Source organism: Artibeus jamaicensis, unplaced genomic scaffold, assembly GCF_021234435.1.
Source record: "Artibeus jamaicensis isolate MK-2021 breed Jamaican fruit bat unplaced genomic scaffold, CSHL_Jam_final contig_851, whole genome shotgun sequence".
NCBI lineage: Eukaryota > Metazoa > Chordata > Mammalia > Chiroptera > Phyllostomidae > Artibeus > Artibeus jamaicensis.
In genome coordinates, this window is record NW_026521986.1 from 9964988 (window position 1) to 9984789 (window position 19802).

Here is a 19802-nt window from a genome sequence, read left to right on the forward strand (position 1 = left end):
AATTCTTTGCAAATGATAGTAATCCAAGTAATCCAAATAATGTTCCCCCAAATTAGTAATAATAGTGAAAGAATTGGAGGACACACTGCAATTGCTTCAGACCGAGCCTATACCACCCAGTCCACTCCAGCGCAGTCGATGTGACTGTCTCTTTAAGGCCCTCCCATCACCCCAACCTTGCTCACCTTTTCCCGGGCCGGCCGCGCCTGCGTGCTGGCAGCTGTTGAACGTCGGAGCCTCCCAGAGGGGCGGGAAGGCGGTGCTTATGGCGTGCGCGCCTGGCCCCGCCCCTACCCATTTCCTCCCCCCGCCCTCCCGCCCCGGTTTTGCCCCCGCCCGCACGGTACAGCTGGGCCAGTGACGCGGGAGCTGCTGCTGCCGCCGCCGCCGCACTGTTCCTTTCTCTCCAGCCGGCGACAGCTTCGCGCCCTGCCTCGCGTCTTCTCCTCCCGCAACTCGGTCGAGCTCCAGCCGGACAAGGGCACGCGGGGCACGCGGGGTCTCGCCTACACTCGAGAGCTGCAGCCGCGCGCAGGCAGTGGAGCAGATCCCGGCGCCTTGGAAGCTGCGAGCGCCCCCCTGCAGGAGGTCCCTGCACCGTTCCTCTGGTAAGTTGTCACCGTGGCCGGGGAGCGGCGGGGTCCGGCATTGTATCACTGGTGCTTCCAGTCTGCTGTCAGCGGCCCGGGGTTGGCGCGCACCGCCTGGGAGGGCCTCTGGGGAGCCCGGGCCCGCCGCCCGGCGTCAGCTGCTCTGCGCTGTCTCGCTGTCACCCGGCGTGGGCCGGTCGGGCCCGGTGCCCGGAGAGCGGCCGGGGAGACTGCCGAGGCCGCGAGGAGGACCGGATGACCGGTTTGCGGCCGGGAGCGTAGTGGCCGGGATCGGGGCACGCTGCCCTGGCCTCGCCCGCCGTGCGGGGTCGCGCTCGCTGCCTGGGAGTTCAGGGTGGAGACCACAGTTGGCGGGTCGCCGAGAAGGAGGTAGGCTGAGGCCCTCTTTCTTTTATCACTATTATTTCCCCCGCCAGCAGACTAAACCTGCGGGTCCCGCGCGTGGGCAGGTTTTGTTTAGCGACGGTGGATTTCCTGAGCAAACCTTGTAGTTCGTGTGCGTGAGCCTCGGAGCTTTCTGCAGCCCCCGCGTCCCGTCTGGTCTTTAATCTCAAAAACTTCTTTTATTATCCCGGCTGAGACTCACCGAAACCATTTCCTGTTTACAAATGCAGACTTTCTTTTTTTACTCCTGCTTTTTAGAGACTCCAAATATTAGTGTAGGTCTAACCCTCCTGTAGGATTGTGGCTGTGGGGCTGCTGAACGAGGAAAAAGTTACCTGTGTGGAGGTGAGGGGGAGGTGGTTTGGGGGACCGTAAGACCCAGTAGAAAAGAGGCGTCAAAGTCAGGTCTGTGGACTAATGCTGTTGTTCCTATAGAATGTTCTCTTGGTGACAGGAGGCTCATTGGGCTTTGTTGCTCTTGCTAACTAGGCTTGCGTGTGCTTTTTACTAAGGTGCACACACAATTAAACCGTAGGTATTTAATCCATTTTTAGATCTACAGAGGTGGGAAATGGGTCTTTCCATCCTTCACAGTATAGTTCATTTCTTGATCTTTTCATTCCTCTGGTTTCAAATGTGTGTATGAATGATGTACACACACACACACACACACACACACACACACACACACTTTTTCTGTTTTGGGAATTCCACACCCAAATTGTCACCATCTAGTGGAGGCTAGTAGAGACATGTGCTTGGCGTGGAGTTCTGAATTTTATGGGCTTTGCATTTTTAGCTGGATGCGTAGTCAACCAGAAGTAAGACTTCCAGGGTTTGGGAGGGAGTGTCTACTTCCACCCCAGAAAAGGTGGTATTTAATAAAGCAACAATAATAGCAGTAATAGGTGAAAGTTCTTGAGGACTTACTGTGTATCAAGTCTTGTGCCAAGGACTTTACTTTTTTATTTCATTTAATCAACAATTTTTTGGTAGATATTGTTATTCCCATTTTTTTAAAAAATTGAGACCAAAGCCAAACAAACAACTTGCCCAAGGTCACAGAGATAGTTGGTGGTGGAGCCCACACTGTTAACTACTATGTTCTACTGTTTGTAGTTTGCTTATCTTTTGGGAAAAGTGGAGTCATGCAGGGGTGTCCAACCCACCGCCCATGAGCTGCATGAGGCTCAGGAGGGCTATGAATGAGGCCCAACACAAAATTGTAAATTTAGTTGAAACATTATGACATTTTTTTGTGATTACATGTCTCAGTATGTTTAATGTGTGGCCCAAGACAACCCTTCTTCTTCCATTGTGGCCCAGAGATGCCAAAAGGTTGGACACCCTTGCAAATCTAGAGTCTTTTCAAAAGCACTACTGAGCACCCTTACCTCTGCCTTCAAGATACACATTTCTGTGTGTTTGCACAACATTCATTTGTTCATTAATTCATTCTTTTTTTTTTTAAACATTTTAGTCTTTTTATTTATTTATTTATTTATTTTCGAGAGAGGGGAAGGGAAGGAGAAAGAATGGGAGAGAAATATCAATGTATGGTTGCCTCTCATGCGTCCTCTGTGGGGAACTGGCCTGCAACCCAGGCATGTGCCCTGACTGGGAATCGAACCGCGATACTCTGGTTCGCAGGCCCGCGCTCAATCCACTGAGCTACGCCAGCCAGGGCCCATTAATTCATTCTTTAAAAAATTTTTTTAATTTAACTTTTTTAGAGAGGGGGGAAGGAAAAAGGTAGAGAAACATCGATGTGAGAAACATCAGTTGGTTGCCTTCCATATGTGCCTGTAGCTGGGAGGACCTGGGACTGAACCCGCAACCCAGACATATGCTCTGACTGGGAATCAAACCCTTGACCTTTCAGTTTGCAGGACCTACGCCCAAACAGCTGAGCAACTGAGCCACACAGGCTGGGGCTCATTCTTTCTTTCATTCAGTACTCACAGATATTTATGTGATACAGAATGTATGTCAGGCACTGTGGTAGGTATTGGGGATACTGGATAAATAAGACAGAGTCCAGCCATGCCCTGGTAGAGTCCACAATATTTAAGTCAGTTTTGTTTCTGTTTATGTTGTTAATTATTATTGTTGGCCATTTGCTGCTTAAGGAACTTTAGCCCAGTGAATTAACTAGAGGCCTGGTAGGTAGGACTTCCTGTCTGCACAGCCACTTTTTGAATACTGTAGCAGAAATGGCATGTGAAACAAATCCTCACCTACAGCTGGCTAGATGGCGGCAGGTCCCCAGGTGCTCAGAGTAGGGCCTTACTGCCACCTCTGCTCTTCAGTGTTTGAATCCTGAGAGCAAACTCACTGTCAAATGGGAGTTCAGCTTATTTGCAGAGGTGTGCCTTTCCCAAGTCCAGAACTTGGGTTGACAGAAGAGGAGGGGTAGAATAAGGTGTGAAGGGCACAGGCTGGAAGATTGAAGAGACCTCAGCACTTTGGTTTCCTGGCAGGTCTCCATCTCGTGGTGATGAAACGTGCACTCTTATGTAATGGTGCATCTCCTGGCAGGGGTTTCCTTCTTTTCTGTTGCTGGGGCGGCAATTCCTGCAGCTGTCTTTCCCCTCCACACACATATATGGCTTCTTAAACGTAAGAACTTATTTCAGGTTTATCGCTACTACACACCATTTCACTCTCTCCATGCTTTTCTGTCCTCCAGATAAAAACTTGCCATATGTTTTAGATCTTTCCTTGTGCTCTTTTTCCATATTCTTAGCTCTTCTGACAACCAAGTGTCTACTGGTGTCTGTGGTCTCAGAGAATTACAGTATCTTCAAAAAAAAAATGACTGGACCATGTAATCTTCCTAATTTCCTTACCCAAACAAGTGAACTGGGGAGAACATCTTTAGCAGAGCCCCTTGCAGGTAGAGAAGGAAGGTCAGAGAGCACCTGTGCTTGTCTTTTTCTCTCTAGTTCCCTACGTACCAAGGGACCATTCACGGAGAGATGGCAGCAGAGTTACAATGCCCTCTTATAGGTCTGAAATGCCTACTTGGAAGCCTGAATTTCAGCAGCTCTATTGGTCCAGGTTGTGTAATTGCCGTGCATGAAGCATTTGACTGAGCTCCCGAACTGACAAGTGATCTGCAGTTGAAGCTGACAGGCAGCATTCATTTTCCCTATTCGATCTGCCTGGGCAGTAGGGAGGTCTTGTTTGGGGGGTATTCCATCAAGCACTAGGAGAAAGATGAGAAGGAACAAATAATAGAAGAAGCCAAGTGCCTTTTTTTTAAACTTTGAAAGCAAATATTTCTTTGGTACAGACTTGAATGGTGAGGGTTAAGATACTTGGATTAAGGGTAAGCATTGGGACAAATGCATATGTGATAATAGAGACTCTTTCCCCCAGTTTCTCCTCAAGATGGCTTTGGTCTAGGAGTCACCTACATATCCCACTGTAGTGAGATTTCATTTAATAGAATGTTTTTTTTTTTTAAATTAGTATTCTTAAGTTAGGTTGCCACGTTGCAGGGAACTGGGAAACTAGAGCAGTGAGAAATGATGCCTGTCACTAGGAGGGCTGTTTTCTTGTGGGTGGGAGTGAAGGATGTTGTCTGAGGTTGGGACTGGGGGATTTGCGATGTGGATTCGAAGCTGCTAACAGCTGTGAATCTGAGACCAGTGAAACAGTTTCAGGGCATCATTGGGGCAACTGTCTTTGAGCATCAGGGTTGTTCACTCCTACCCTGGGTCGGGTTCAAGGCAGCAAGAGCCTTTGCTCCCTAGGATGGTGGTAACTTTGTGTCTCTGTAAACATCTTTATCTGCAAAAGGAGAGGTGCTGGGGAAAGAGTTACCTCTTACGAGCCTTAAGTTTTTTGCACAGAGCCTGTGAGGCACCTGTGGATGTTTCCTTTTTCTTGTGTTAATACGTTTCTGTGATGGTGTCCTTTTTCCTTCCCTTTTAGCCCTTTGGCCTGGAAGCCAGCAGGGTTCCTCTGTTTGTTCGGTCTTCCTCTGGTTCCTAACCTGAATGTGGAAGTCTCCACTCTGCTGGTAGACCTTGTGGTGGCACCAGGCTGATTTGCTTCAGCCAGGAAAGGCCACCTGTCAGGGCTGGGGGACAGTTGAGTCCTTGTGAAGGTATTGGTATATCAACAGCAGAAAATGCAATGGCAGCGGAAACTAAATGAGTTTCACAGAGCCTGGTGTTGCCTGTGATGTATTCTCTCACCCTGGCTCTTAATCTCAAAAGAGGAAAATAGCTACCCTTGAAATCTGAAGGCTGCATGCCAAGAATTAGAAACAGGATATTATTGAAGCATTTTTCTCAAGCAGAAGCAGATGTACTTCCCTGTTACTGTCTCCAGCGTTAGCAGAGCCTTAAAATTACCTGATAGGGACGTGCCCTTCAATGTACCACCACCTCCCACACACATATACCAGTGTTGTACTTTTTTTTGGCAGGGCCTGTTTCCTTGATTTGAGGAAAGTTAGCCTGGGGTTCCTGATGACAGTAATAAGTTCTCAGTGTGTTTGCAGATGGTAGAGCTGGTGACTGGCAATTCTTTATTACTCAGAAGAGGATCTTCTGTGGTGAGGAGTGAAATGACTCAGGGTTCTTTTCTCCGGTAGTTGGAGATGGGACACAAAACCTCGTGAGAAGAGACACAAGCAGGGGCTCCTGCCCAGTCCTCCCTTTCTTACCATCCTTCCTCAGGAGAGGGGACGTCCAGTCTTTTCAGGTCCAGCCTCCTGCCAGAAGTGCCTTGCCTTCACCCGTAGAACTTGAAGATCTGAGCGTGGAATTGCTCAGTGTGTAGACTGTCCTTGTTCAAATTTTGGCTTCACAGGGTCTTGGCTTCCGACAAAGCCAGTAAAGCGAAACTGGCTTCTGGGAATGGGATAGCAGTGTTTATCCCACTTTCCCTGCTTTGGGCTGCTCTGAGTTGATCTCAGTGCACGGAGTGTGTGGAGGTTAAAAAGGGAACTTGAAAAAAGAGAACAAAGTGGTTTTGCTTATTTTGCATTTTAAATTGTAGCTAGACAAACTGTGAAGAAAGACTGAGGGGGATTTAAAAAAATCAGTACTCGGAGACAGTTGTACAGAAAGCTTGGTAAATAAAGGAGAAAAAGGCTCCCTGCTTCTACCATTTTACCACAAACATCATTTCCATGTATCCCCTTTTTTGTTTTAATTGGTAATACGATTATCCCAAAAACATTTTTAAAAAATTTTATTTATTTATTTTTAGAGAAAGGGGAAGGGAGGTAGAAAGAGAGGGGGAGAAACGTCAGTGTGTGGTTGCATCTCACACGTCCGCTATGGGGGACCTGGCATACAACCTGGGCATGTGCCCTCACTGGGAATAGAACCAGTGACCTTTTGGTTTGCAGGCCTGTGCTGAAGCCACTGATCTACACCAACCAGGGCCTGTAAACATTTTTCTTATCATGGCATATAACCTTTTGTAGTTAATTTTTAATGGCTTTGTAATATTCCATCAAATCATCTTTGGTTTAAATATCATCTCTTATACATCAAGATTATTTCTAAGTTTGCTCAAGGAGATTTTTTTCAGAGGGATGATTTTATTTTGTTTAATTAAAAAAACAGCTTTAAAGACTATACTTTCAGGGATTATTTTTATGGTTTATTAAAAAACAGCTTTATTGAGATAATTTATTATAAAATTCACCCATTTAAATTATACAAGTCAATGGATTTTAGTATATTTACAGAATTGTATAACCAGCATCACAATCTAACTTTAGAACATTTTCATCACCCCGGAAAGAAACCCCATTAGTAGTTTCTCCCTATACCTCTACGATGCTCCCAGCCCGTGGCCACCACTAACTAATCTATTCTCTTTATGGTTTTCCTGTTTGGACATTTCACATAAACAGAATCATACAGTATGTGGTCATTAGTAACTGACCTCTTTCACTTAGCACAGTGTTGTTGCAGTTTACCTATATTGTGGCAGAGTGGTATTCATCGCACTTTTTTGCTGAATAGTCTGTTTCATAGATATCCCACCTTTCGTTTATTCATCAGCTGATGGACATTTTGGTTATTTGTGTTTCCGTTATCAGGACTGCTGTTGCTATGAACATCCATACATGAAGTTTTTGTGGTGGGCATATATTTCCATTTCTCAGGGAGATATTTTAAGAGCTCTGTTCATATTTCGGTTTTGGAGTTACCATTATACTTGGTCATGTTGTTTGCTCGGGGAAGAACAGGGTTCTAGCAAAAACTCTTGGGGATAATGCCCTGAATTAAGAAAAGATGTCTCTCTCTCTCTCTCTCTCTCTCTCTTTCACACACACACACACACACACACAGAATCTTGCGTTCACGAAGTTTGAACTCTCCCGTAGCATTGTTTCCAAATCTTTGGCCCAGAACTTCAAACACTAGTGTGAGTCGACAGGTGCAGTAGTGCCTGGATTCAGTGCATGTGCACTGCTATTTTTTCTTTTAAATTTTAAAGAGCATTTTCAGCATGAAGCTTCAGTTCTAAATCCCATCATGTGCTTTACGGAGAGAATTTTACTGTGAACCCCACAGAGCCTTCCTTATCAAGTGTAATTTATGGTTCTCAGAAGCATGTCCTTTCCGTATGAAAAATCCCACGCCAGGGTTAGTGCACCTGCTCCAAGGCTTCTGCTCGGCTGGGGAGTGGAATGCTTACTGGACAGAGCGCCAGCCGTCCAGGGAGCGGGGAGGGCTCTTTGCTGGGGGACCTCAGTTGCACCAGAGGTTAAAAATACAGACCATGCGAGACACAAAGAGGAACAGATGGTGCTGCTGGGAGTGTCATTTCCTCTACAGGATCTGCCCTTGGATGGTTTTACATCATACCAGCCAAGTTGCTAAAATAGTCCAGTAGCTGGTCTTGCTTTCTCTGCTCCTAGATCAAGTGTGCATATGCTGGCCACCTACTTTTTTTTATTTTAATAGAGAATAAACTTTGCCCTGACCTGTGTGGCTCAGTTGGTTGGGAGTTGTCCTGCAAAGCAAAAGGTCACTGGTTCTGTTCCCAGTTAGGGCACACACCTGGGTTGCTGGTTCAGTCCTGGTTTAGGTGGGTAAGAGAGGCAACCAATCGATATTTCTCTCACTCTCTCTTCTTCCCTTCTCCTCTCTCTAAAAATAAGTAAAATCTTTAAAAAAAATAGAGAGTAAACTTTACGCTTGCTGTTTTTTTTTTAATTCTCACCCAAGGACATGCCTATTAATTTTACAGAGAGAGAAGGGAGGGAGAGGGCGAGAGAGAAATACCGATTAGTTGCTTCCTGTACACACTCTGACTGCGGATTGAACCCTCAGCCTTTTGGTGTACATGATGATACTCAACCATCTGAAGCACCCAGCCAGGGCAGGCCACCTTATTTTTTAGTAGAGGGTCAAGATGGTTCCACCCCAGAGAGATTTGTGGGACACAGGGCACATGCTCTTTGTCCAGCAAACTGAGCAGAAAGCAGGAACTTGAATTATTTTCTCCTACACCTGTATTAGGTTTCTGTACCTGGAGCCAAGTCCAAGGATCAGTCCTTCCAGAAAGTAAAGTAGTCGTGTGTGTGTGTGTGTGTGTGTGTGTGTGTGTAAATGTAAATGTGTGTGGATGCAGCCATAACTTTCCTGCCATAATTCATTGCCAAGAGTTTTGGATTTGGAGTAGGCTCTACCTGTTAATGCAGATTCTATTCCCAAGTCCTAGGAGTCTCAAAAGACTGAGTGAACTGACACAAGACTCTCCCCCGAAGATCCGAATTTGTGACTCTAGTATCCAGATGTTACTACTAAACTCCCCGCACAGCAGAGAGACTTTGTAGGCTCATGAGAGGCTGGAGTTGGAAGGATGGGACTTTGAAATCATCTCATTCTGCCTGCTCACTTTGCAGAACAGAAAAATGGAAAGTGTGTTCTCGGAGCTGACTTCCCCGTGTGGTGACAGGGTCAGGGGAGAAGCCAGGGCTCTGGATTCCTGGTCTAGTGTTCTTTCTACCCAAGTGAGTGCAGCTTCTCTTCTCTGGGCCTGTCCCAGGAAAGGGGACTGGGAGCAAAGCAGAGTGTGTGATTCATATTGTTAGGAACAAATTCGGGCCCCTCCTGTGGTTGTGGTTTTGCGTCTAATAGTGAAATTATTGATACAAAGGGGAGCGAGTCTTTAAGGGTAGAACTGTTCTTAAAATGGGCTCTGCTGTCTCTGTGCTGTGCTTCTTTGCAGTTTGAAAACCACACCTGCCTCCAGACCAATTTGTGTCCTCTGAGTCATTTTCCCCTTTGGGTGCCCCTTGCCCAGCCGTGACAGTGGCAGGAACTGGTGTCATCCTAGGGGTAGTAGAACTGCCCAGTGACTGGGAACATGCTGTCTGGCAGGGCGGATGCTCCCTGCCTCCCACCACAGTAGCAGACCAGAACCCTTCGTGGCTGTGGTTCTTATTTCCTTAGGTTTATTTTATGTGGGATCAGCTACCCATCCAAATGCAGTGTGAACAGCCATCTCTAACTGTGTCTCTGACCAGCCAGGAAGGAAATACGCTGCCTTTCCCTATTCGGAAAACCACTAAGCACTTTCATGTTCACTGGGTGCTGTTCTTTCAGCCTTTCATTGGGTGTCTTGGCATGCCCGAGACACTTCTGGAGGAGTAAGAAATGGTATGCTGGCTGGTCCACACCTCGATCAGTCCTTGATTCCCTCCCACCTCCAGGTAGAAACTCCGCCAGGGGAAGGCATCTCCCTCCTCGGCTCAGTCCTGTGGGGATTGTGCTTGTTACACAGCAGTATGACAAGAAAAACAGGCTCTGGGTTTCATAAGAGTTCATTGGTCCGTCTTTTCCCCCCTTCCTTGCACCTTGGAGTCATAATAATTTGTGAGTTGATAATCTTGTTGGCTCGTGACATCAGGCCTGTGGGAGGTGGGTACATGATTGCTGCAGAAACCAAAGGGAAGTGAATCTAATCACTCGTTAGGCAGGTGTTTAGTGAATACCTGTGCTCAGTGCTCGGTGTACATTGATGCTCGCCCTCATGGAGTTAACAATGTGGAGGAATAACCGCGGGTTATTTAATTTGAGAGTAGTGTTGGAGGAATCTGTTGTGTGCAGTCAATTTCCAGCGTGACCACTCTTGAAAAAGTCATTCTGACTTTTTCAGTGCCATCTGTGCCCCAAACCAGTAATCACCCTGAAAGGGAGGAGGGCTTGAAAAATATTCTTGGAGAATTGCTCTTGGTGTCCTGAGCAAGAAAGCAGATTGCTTTTCATTGCAGAGTGGGCTAGGTCTAGGAGTTTGGCTTGGTGCGAGGATTCCTGTTTTTTGGCTTTACTTAACCAATCAACTTTTATGTGGGAATGAAAACTTTTTTTTTCTTAAATTAAGACAGAAAAGTAGGTTTGGACTCACAGTGAGAAATTAGGAGAAGAAAAATAGGATCAATGGCATGAACTCCTTCGGGAATCATTTTTCTCCCATCTCCCCCACGCCTCAATTTTGGATATAAAGGCTGATTTATGATGTCCCTTTTCCTGATACATCTGTGGCTGTGTAATCTGCTGGAGGCAGTCAAGGACCTGATACAATACTGGCAAAAATAAGGCTCCCGATAAACGCACACGCCCATAGATAGATGTTACCTGTGTCTGTAGTCAGCTCAGTGTAGGCCCAGGTTCCAGGCTGAGACGGCAAGTCCCCTGAGGCTCAGACTGTCTCATCTGCTTCCTTGTTCAGCTTCCGGACTAATTTGTGAACTGATAAGTGATTGACCCAGGTGTAGAGGATTAAAGTAAAAAGTGAGGGAGCAAGATGATTTTGAGGACGTTTGCCTTGATGAGGAAGAATCAAAGAACAGTATTAATGAAAATCTGAAAAGAGACGTTTGGAAGGAGGCCTGGTTTGAGTGAAAGACGCATATAAACTAGGTGATAAAATGCTGTTATTTAACATTCACCAAGTTCACTGTGACTGGTGCCAGGAAAAGAAGGCAGCTCAGGAACCATGGAGGTGGAGGAGAGAGGGAGCATTGGAGGCTGTTTGGGAGCTTTCAGCAAGGGCAGTCAAAAACAAACCACAGGACCCCTTAAGAATTTCTCTTCATGATGTCATAACAAGGTTTGTGGGAGGCCCATGTCACACAAGAACGTGAACACCCAGTCATCACACCTGTGAACTACAAAAGCATCTAAGAACTCTGATCCAAGATCAGAGGACCCTTCCTGGTTTTCAGGTGCAGGTCTTTGTTTCCGGGACTGTGCCCTTTGAGATGCCTCAGGAGGTGTTAGTCACGACCTAAATTCAGTGTGCACATGTGTGTCTTAGTTTGGCCTTATCTACATAGATATGTAAATATATACATTTAGCATCCACTGTGAATTAGTTACGGGCAACAGAGTAATTAACCCAGTCTTGTTTCTGATTGTTCTCCAGCATCAAGCTCTTTCCTCTTTCGGGGGTGGTTCTATTACTTCTGCAATTACAAAATGTAGTTGTGTGTGTCATTTCCTTTGAAGGTCTGCGTATGCTTTTGAAAAATCACATCTTTGAAAGAAAGGCTGTTCTCTACAAATGCTGACTGCTTTTCTTGGGATATATGTGAGCAAAAGCAGAATAAACAGATTTCAGAACCTTTGGTGTTAGTAAAATTTTCTGTGAATAGCAACAAGGTAGGTATTTTTCAAGCAGTACCTCTGAACACGTTTAGTAATTGAACGAATGTTTATTGAATGCACTTTCCCATAAAGTCACCACCCACCCTCACAGGGGTTCTTTGCAGCACACAATCCAACAAATTTTTCAAATCATTCTCCAGTGTGTTGGTAAGTCTCTCTCACCCTCATAGGTTTGCAGCTCCTTAAGGATGGAAAGGGCTGGTTTAAGTTTCCTCTGCAGTCTGAGTATCCATATTAATAGCAGTAAAGATTTTTTCATTTTACAAAGCGCTTTCACACAAGGTGTCATACAATAGTGTGCGGAAGGTTTTCGTCCTGTTTTGTAAGTGGGAAAGCAAAGGCCTTTGGTGACCAGTAGATAGATACTCAGCAGCCACAGCCTATGCAAATAGTGACGCTGAGTCGGTTGGGGCTCAGGCTGGGTCAAACACTGGTGTCCCATTCAGGGAAATGGGAAACCCCCTGGAACCGAAGATGGATAAATTTTAACTTGCTCATGAAAAGCAGTGTGACAACCCCTTTCCTGTTCCCCCACCCCCACTAAGCATAGGCGCTCCCAGGGTGAGTGTGGCCGTGTGCTTTTCTGTACCCATGGGACAAAATGTGCACCCGATTGGAAAAGGGCAGCTTTCAACTCCTCTGGAAGAAGCATCTCCATGTAGTCTGGGGGGCTTTGATTTTTATTTTTTTGGAGGAAGGAGAGGCTATACAGACAAAACCCTGGTCTCCAGAAATCCATGCAGTTTTGGGGTTAGTAAAGGGTCCAGCTGGGGTGTGCCGGAGCCGAAATTCTGAGTTCCTTGGGTTCTAAGGGCCCTGTGATGGGGATTTGGAGCAGCTCTGCAAACTTACTCTGTTGTTGCAGTCTTCTTTCTGTTTTTCTGCAGGCGTGTTCTGGCTCCCGGGAGCAACAGTGTGTCCAGTGACTCCTTGAGATGCGCCCCCGACCCTCATGCTGTTTCCAAAGGGGATTGTCTTGTCTTGGGAACTCATGAGGGTTCCTGAAGGAGTGGCCTCCCCTTTTTTTTTGCTGCCCTGTCCTGTAGGCGAGGTTTGATCTCTTCCCCATTGCCTTGGTCTGGTTTTCCTAGGCAGGGGATAAGCCTGTGCGGACAGTGAGGAGGTGAGAGGTGAAGGGCCTGCCTCGCCTGGGACGGCTCAGATTTGTGGACCCATAAAGCAGTTCTCATGTTGCTGGGACAGGGTGTGCTTGGCCAGCTCCGTCTCTTTTTCCGTTTCGTTGGGAAAGTGGAGGAGTAAGGCTGGCTGCGGGCCAGGCAGAGTTTCCCCTTTTCCTCTGTTGAATGAAAATGGCCGACTGACTTAAGGAGTGGGGACTGAGTGGGAGGCGGTGGAGACTCGCCGGCTCTGGGATCAGACGGACCCTGCTTTTGGTGTCGGCTCAGCCACTTACAGTTTGGTTGTAAAGTGGAGATGGTAATGTCAGCATTACCTCTCTCTAGAAGGGCAGCTACCCAGGTATTAATGATTATGCCTGGGTAAGGGAATTCCAGGGCGAGGAAGGGTAACAGGAAACTTTAACTTCTCAAACTTTTTTTTGTGTCATGTGAATTTTCCACTGTTATGTCTAACTTAATTAAAGTACATTTCAAAGTAGTCCCTCCTGGGATTATTGTGAAAACTGAATAAAATGGGGGTATTTAAAACACTAGGTACAGTACCTGACAACCAAAAGATACTCAAATGGCAGTTTATTTGGGAAGAGTGGTATTAATTAGTCAGCCCTTGCTCTTGTAGTGCTAGGTTGTGTGTCTGGTTTGTGTGGCCTTTGGTAAAACCTCTTTGTTAAGACCCAGCTTCTTTACCTGGCAATTGGGGATAACAGTATGGGGGAGACGTGGAAAGCAGTTACCCTGGTATCTGGCACATAGTAATTGCTCAGTAAGTACGAACTGTTATCAGCACTGACCAGGGCCACAGATGTAAAAGGCACTGCTAATCTGGACAGAGGAGATTGGGGAGGGTCACCTTGGTGGGGCTGAGTGAGGTAGAGAGGCCAGCTTAGGACCTGGTCCTTTCTCTGCTTCCCAAGACAGATGGATCGCAGCCAGAAGGACGAAAGGGGGGACTTATTTCCTCTATCCATCCTTCTGACTTGGCAGGCAGTAGACTCCTCACCACTGCCCTCGTAAGTTCAGGAGTCTCGACTCCTTCAGGTCTGGTCTCTATTAAGCTGCTGCTGTAGTCTACACTGACACCGTATCAGCTCTGGTCCTGGAAGGGCTGCAGGAGGATGGGCTCACTTCCCTGAGGCAGGGTGTCTCTCCACACCACTTTGGTACTGCCCGTAATGTCCCCCCTGGCCCCTAACAATCCACCTGTTGGCAGGATTCAATGGTTGCGTTGAAGCCAGACGTGGTGGGACCTAGGTTTTGATACTTGCTGTGGGGTCCTGTTCTCTGTATTCACATTTTGAGAGAAAAACCCCTGAGTGATTTCTGCCCAATACTGTTTGCAGAGAGAGTGAGAGACTCCTGTCTCCACACCGGAGACTCCGTGGGGCCAGAGCTGATTGTGCCCCCAGTGTCTCACCGTGGGATTGTACAGTACGCTTCTCACCTTTGTCCTTTGGGTTCTCTCTGAATCAGACTTCGCCACATTTGCCTTGCGCCCTTCTTCCCAGGGGCCATGAAATACTCACCAGTTGGTAAACAACGTAGGCAGTGCAGTGTCGGAAGTTGTGCCAATCTAAAGTTTGCCGAGTGGACTGAACGAGGAGTGTGCAGTTTTTCAGACTCTCGTACTTGATCCTTTTTGTTTCAAATACACTTTTTCCAAATTTGCTGTTAGCGGTGGCCGGCAAACATTTAGTCCATGCTTCCTTGGACTCTGTGCTGGCTGTAGGTATTGAGTTCACATTTCACAATTCCCCATCAGTCTCTAAGAATGTGAGGGGCCTGCTGTTGAGGCACTCCCTTGTGATACTTAATACCAACCCAGTCACTGTACCTCTGGGTAAGTCAGCTGTGACTCCCAGCCTGGTTTCTTTTCCTTACTTATGGCATCAAAATGCTTCCTGGTAGCTTGGCAAAAGTAAGATTCCTGGGGAACCATAATGACCTTGTGGAAAGGACCCTCTTCCCCTTAACTAATTGCAAAGTAAGACTCCTCAGTAGAGAGGCCACTCTCCCAGCTGCTTTATAAAAACCTCTCGAAGACACAGGCTGCTCAGGCCATTTACCATGTTTCTGTAGTAACCTATCTGGGTTTCGAAGATAGACTTGCTTAAATTCATTCTGGTTATAAGGGTGGTTGCCTGGAGGTTTTAGAGGAGATACTGATAAAAGAACCAAGCCCTGGGTTTATTTTGGGCCTGATCATGAATTCGCAGGAGCATCTTCAGGGCACGGGGGAGAGGGGTGGCACACTGTCGTGGAGCTGTCACCCGGGAGGCCGCCTTTCGGGGCCGTCTCGCAGGCAGTGCCTGGCCTGTGTGAAGTCCTGCCCGGGCCTTATAAGGAAAGAACCAGACGGCGTGTCTAGTAACACTGGCAAATGTTCTTGTTGTCAGAATTAATTTAAACATTTTTACATGTAAATGTAGAATCTTTCTTTTGGGATTCTAGTGCTCCCTTTGCCTTTTCTCATCTCTTGCTTCTGGCCAGAAGGGACTCTCAACTCTGTGTCTTCCCATCCCCTCTGGTTGCTTTCCTACCCCAATGGGCCATTTGTGGTGGGCAGAGGGAAGGTGACCAGTCCTTTCTTCAGTGTAATTTGAAAGTTGCTGATGCGACCATCTGTCCAGAATGTACCTTCTAAACAAGTAACATTAGTGACAAAAATATTCATCTTCCCAGTTATTCCTGTGGATTAAGACATTTGGATGTAGCAGGTATGATAACCTAGAAAGAGGAACTGTATCAGGGTCACAGAGCCCAGAAAGGGAAAAAGAAAACCCTGTGGGGAGTGGGACAAGGCGGGAGTGTCTCGGGCACGTGCAGTGCCAGGCACTGGTCTGGGTGCTGTCCGAGGCGGGCTTGTCTTCACTGCACAGATCAGAACTCCAAGCTGGGAAAGGTAAGTGCTGCAATTTACTGGACTGGAGTGAAAAACCAAGGTTGGAGTGATTCTGTAGCCTGTGTTTTTTTTCAGAGCAGATAAAATATATGAGGATAAGGCAATTGGGGTAAAGAGTGAGGCGGTGAGGGAGACAGAAAACAAACGCCTGGAGGGAGGAGGGCGGGGCCGGGTTGGAGCGGCAGTGCTTGGGCAGAGGGGCGCTTGGGGGTGGATGGTCCCGGCTGCAGGGTGTGGAAGGGAGAGGGTTGTTAACAAAAATAAACTAAACTGGGAAAAAAAGGTTGGAGAGGGGTACACCAGGGGTATGACGGCAGCTCTTCCCTGGAGGAAGCTCTGCGGGGGTTTGTTTGTGGCCTGGAGGACCAGATAGTCTCTGTATTTAGGCAGGTGGCAGCTGGGCCCTGCAGAAAGCCTTTTAATCCCTGGTATTTATAGACTGGCCTGTACTCCATTGAAAGGCAGCTCCCACTTCAGTTAGCAAAGGCTGCATTATCCTCCTTTGAGACACCGCATTCATAGATCCTCATGTGGCCCAGCCGGAGAGGCCGGGTAATGCCGTTACATTATTGTGACTCCCTGCTGCCTGCCTCAGGTTGTGGAGGGACAGTCCGCTCTGAGTTACCCGCTGCTGCCGGTGTTCCCTTCCGTGTCAGGGGTGAGTTTCGGTCAGCACTGGGAAAGGTAGCCTCTTGTGTCTGTGTTCAAGGGAACCAGGAATTTCCTAGAATGGTGAGTCTGATTTCCTCCCAGTTCCTTGCCCCTACACACAGTGCAGTTCAACACTGATTTACTGACATGAGCTAGTCTGTGTGTGGGGGGATGGGATACAGAGATGGCTAAGGCAGGCCGCCGACCCAGTGAGAGGAGAGGGATGCTAAGTAAACAGCTCCAGTGGTCGGGCTGGTTCCTTTTTCTAACAGCAAGAAGTGTTCATAAACTCTCCGTCTTGTCTAATGTAAATGGTTATGGTAAGGAATGATTGCAGTAATAATAATGGGTTGAAGACTGCTTTGAAAAATATGAAGCTCTAGATTTATGCAAAACTTAATATTACAAGGTACACTCATAATAAAAGATAATACGTATTGAGTGCTTTCTGTGTGCTAGACACTGTTTTGAATGCTTTATGTGAATTAGTTTACTTAATCTCCACAGCAGTTTTGAAGTATAATGGGTTGCTTACATTACACTCATTTTACAGTTGTGAAAAATGTTGCCAAAAAAGGATAAGGAACACCTTTGTAGGCTGCACAGCTGGGAAGTAGCAGGGCCAGGCAGTCTGAACTCCTGCTGACACCATGTGGCCTCTGCAAAGAGGGCGAGGAAATCCGAGAATGGAGGAGGGATTCCACCTCAAGGAGAGGCAGCAGCCAGGACTTACCTTCAGAGGCCAGAAAGGAGCAGGGAAAGGTCAGGCTGGTACTTAAGAAAGCGTCAGTGTTTCTGCACAACTTAATTAAATTACCGAAACTGTTCCCAAACTTGACGCCATCTTTCTCGGGCAGTAATGCAACTGAAATGGGCAACTGAAGCCCAGGAGGAAGCACAGAGTTGGTGAACTCACGTATGTGTGTGTCAGACACTGACTGACTCTGACTGAAACAGAGGCAAGATTTTTACAGCAGGTACTTCTTTATTTAATTTACAAACCAGTACAAAGATCCCAGGCAATGCACTTTGTGTTGGGACTTTTAAAGAACACACATTAAGAAAAAGTAACTCTTCCTCTCTCAGACTGTTGCTGTTGAAGTTTCTGGTAAGGATATCTGCAGTGGACCGTTATTATGCAGTGTATTCATCTTTGGCACTTACTTTTCAGAGAAATCAAGCTCACCTTTTGAGACAGCTTCTAGCCAGGTCAGTGTGGAATATTAGGGGTGGAGGAGGCAGTCTCTATCTCTGCTGCATATCGGAAGGTAAAGAGAGCTCTGGGAGTTAAAGTCTCTGAATGTCTATTTCACCACGCTCCATTCTGTCAACAGCTTTTTCAGCCTGTGGTTCCCTCTGACCAAAAGTGATTATCTGTCTCATTAGCAGTTCAGGGGAATTAGCCATCAGCCTTTAATGACCTAGTTCCCAAATTTTGCAGCGGCTTTAGAAGTTTCTTAGAATACGCCAAAGCAGTGTTTCTGAAGTGTGCTTTAGAATCCCCACATCCCCTGCCTTGGGAATCAGCTTGCTTGTAGATGGAACTGTGGTGTGCAAACACACTCCTGGGTGCTCTGGTTCTGATACACAGCTGGGGAGCCACGCCCAGGGCCGCCTGCAGAGGGTGTGGAACTGCCAGGAGCCGTGTGAACACTATTCAAAGCTTCTGGTTTCTTTTTATAATGTATGGGAATTTTGCCTCCTGTTCCATAATATATCCAGGGTAGTTTTAACATTTAAAATGAATGATGGTGCTGTGACTGGTGTGGTTCAGTTGGTTGAGTGTTGAGACAAACCTTCACCCACAAGGTGAAGGTCACCGATTGATTTCCTGGTCAGGGCAAGGCACGGGTTGCAGGTCTGATCCTTGCTCAGGGCATTGTGTGAGAGGCAGTCACTTTCAGTTTGTCTCACATCAGTGTCTCTCTCCCTCTCTTTCTCCCTCCCTTCCCCTCTCTCTAAAAATAAATAAGTAAATTTTTTTTTAAAGTCTCTAAGCACTTACCAAATTTCAAAAATGAATGAATGAATTACATTGACATGGAATAAATTTGAACCTCTCCCAAGTTTGCATGCTTAGGTGTCAAACAGCTTAATTTGTCATCCTGGCCTCAGGAATGGCTGTGTGACCTTGGACAAATTTAACCTTTCTGCCTTGCCTAAAACAGAGATAGTAAGAGTACCTACCATTCAAGGTTGTGGTGAGGATTAAATCAGATATTAGAATGAAAATGCTTAAACCCAGGCACAATGATCAAGTAGTCAGTGGCCAGTGGATAATGATGCTATTGCTATTATTATCCTGAGGTTTCATGAGCATAACCACCTGCTGTAGAATTGAGTCCTGCAGGATGACCAAACATCCCAGTCCCCACAGACACAAGTTTATAAAGAAAAAACAACAACAAAAAACCGTTGCCATCCATAGGAAGCCTCAGCAGAGCACTGGCAGAATGCTTTCCGTAACAGACGATCTCAGTCACGTTCTAGCTTCAGTTCTCTGAGGACCCCGTGTGAAGGCTATGGCGGGACTGTTCTCAGGCAGTCAGAATCTGTCACAGGTGGGCGGGAAGTGCTTGTTTAGAAAATGTCAGATACTCCAAGTCGTTCTAACCAACTGCTTGTTTTTCATTCAATCTGCACTGCCCCCGCCCCCCATTCTTGTTCAGTGGTTAGGAAAGAGGGCTCATGGCCCTCTCCCTTTCTAAAGATACACATCTCACACTCGATTCCCTTCCAGAGATCACCACTGTTCTGCCCGTTCTTTTGCTGCTCCAGTCTGGGGTGGTCAGGGGTGCCAGAGTGGCCCACAGGTGTTACAGCCAAGGGCCATGTTTCTGGGAGCCAGTCCAGCCCTCTAGTGGCTTATAACTTTAGGCAGCCCACTCTGAGACACGCACTCAGCAACACCTTTGTCCCCGGTGGCCTCTCCCCTTCAGAACAGTTAGTGTGGAAAGCCAACTGCTGATTTTCAGAGATGCTGCGGACTCAAGCATTGGGCCTGGTTTATGCAGATTCTGCCTTCCTGGTTTTGTACTCACTTTGAAAAAAGCCAGTGAGGGACCTTGGGCCTCTTTTCCGCTCTAGGGGTATTGGCTCAGGGTTGGTGCTTTTCGATCTCATCCCTCACTAAATGCAGCTGGGAAGGCTCTTCTAGGAAGAAGGCTCAATCTGTAAGGAGAACAGTGACTCAAGGCTTTTTAAAAAAATCCTTTTTGAGTTTATTCTTGTGTTAAGGCTTTTTAAATGTAATGCTTCCTCCTTTTCTCTTCTTCCCAGAAGAAGAGCTGCCAGTAAAACTTGAGGACTGTTGAGACGTATTTATCTCCATTGCGATGGACAAAGGAATTGTCAGCTCTTCTGTGTAAATACCCTTTACCCCTTGCAGATGAGAATTACAGGAAATCACAACTAGCACAGAAAACCTTGGGCAGCTGGGAAGGATGGAGTGTGTAAACCCCATTTC

The 19802-nt window shown here is 46.8% G+C and overlaps 1 protein-coding gene and 1 pseudogene across 4 annotated transcripts in view; one reads left to right on the forward strand and one right to left on the reverse strand.

Moving 5' to 3' along the window:
* The first annotated feature begins 319 nt into the window (after positions 1-319).
* SUSD6 (sushi domain containing 6) overlaps positions 320-19802 on the forward strand; it is a 92515-nt gene continuing 73032 nt past the window's right edge. Inside the window, exon 1 of one of the 4 annotated variants that reach the window (XM_037127161.2) lies at positions 320-608. The gene's annotated coding sequence lies outside the window, so the exon portion shown is untranslated. Of the gene's footprint in view, positions 609-686; positions 981-19802 lie in introns of those variants that run through there. The other 3 variants (XM_053673237.1, XM_053673238.1, XM_053673236.1) reach the window with 3 other exon arrangements.
* Positions 11071-11160, reverse strand: LOC119036617 (uncharacterized; annotated as a pseudogene).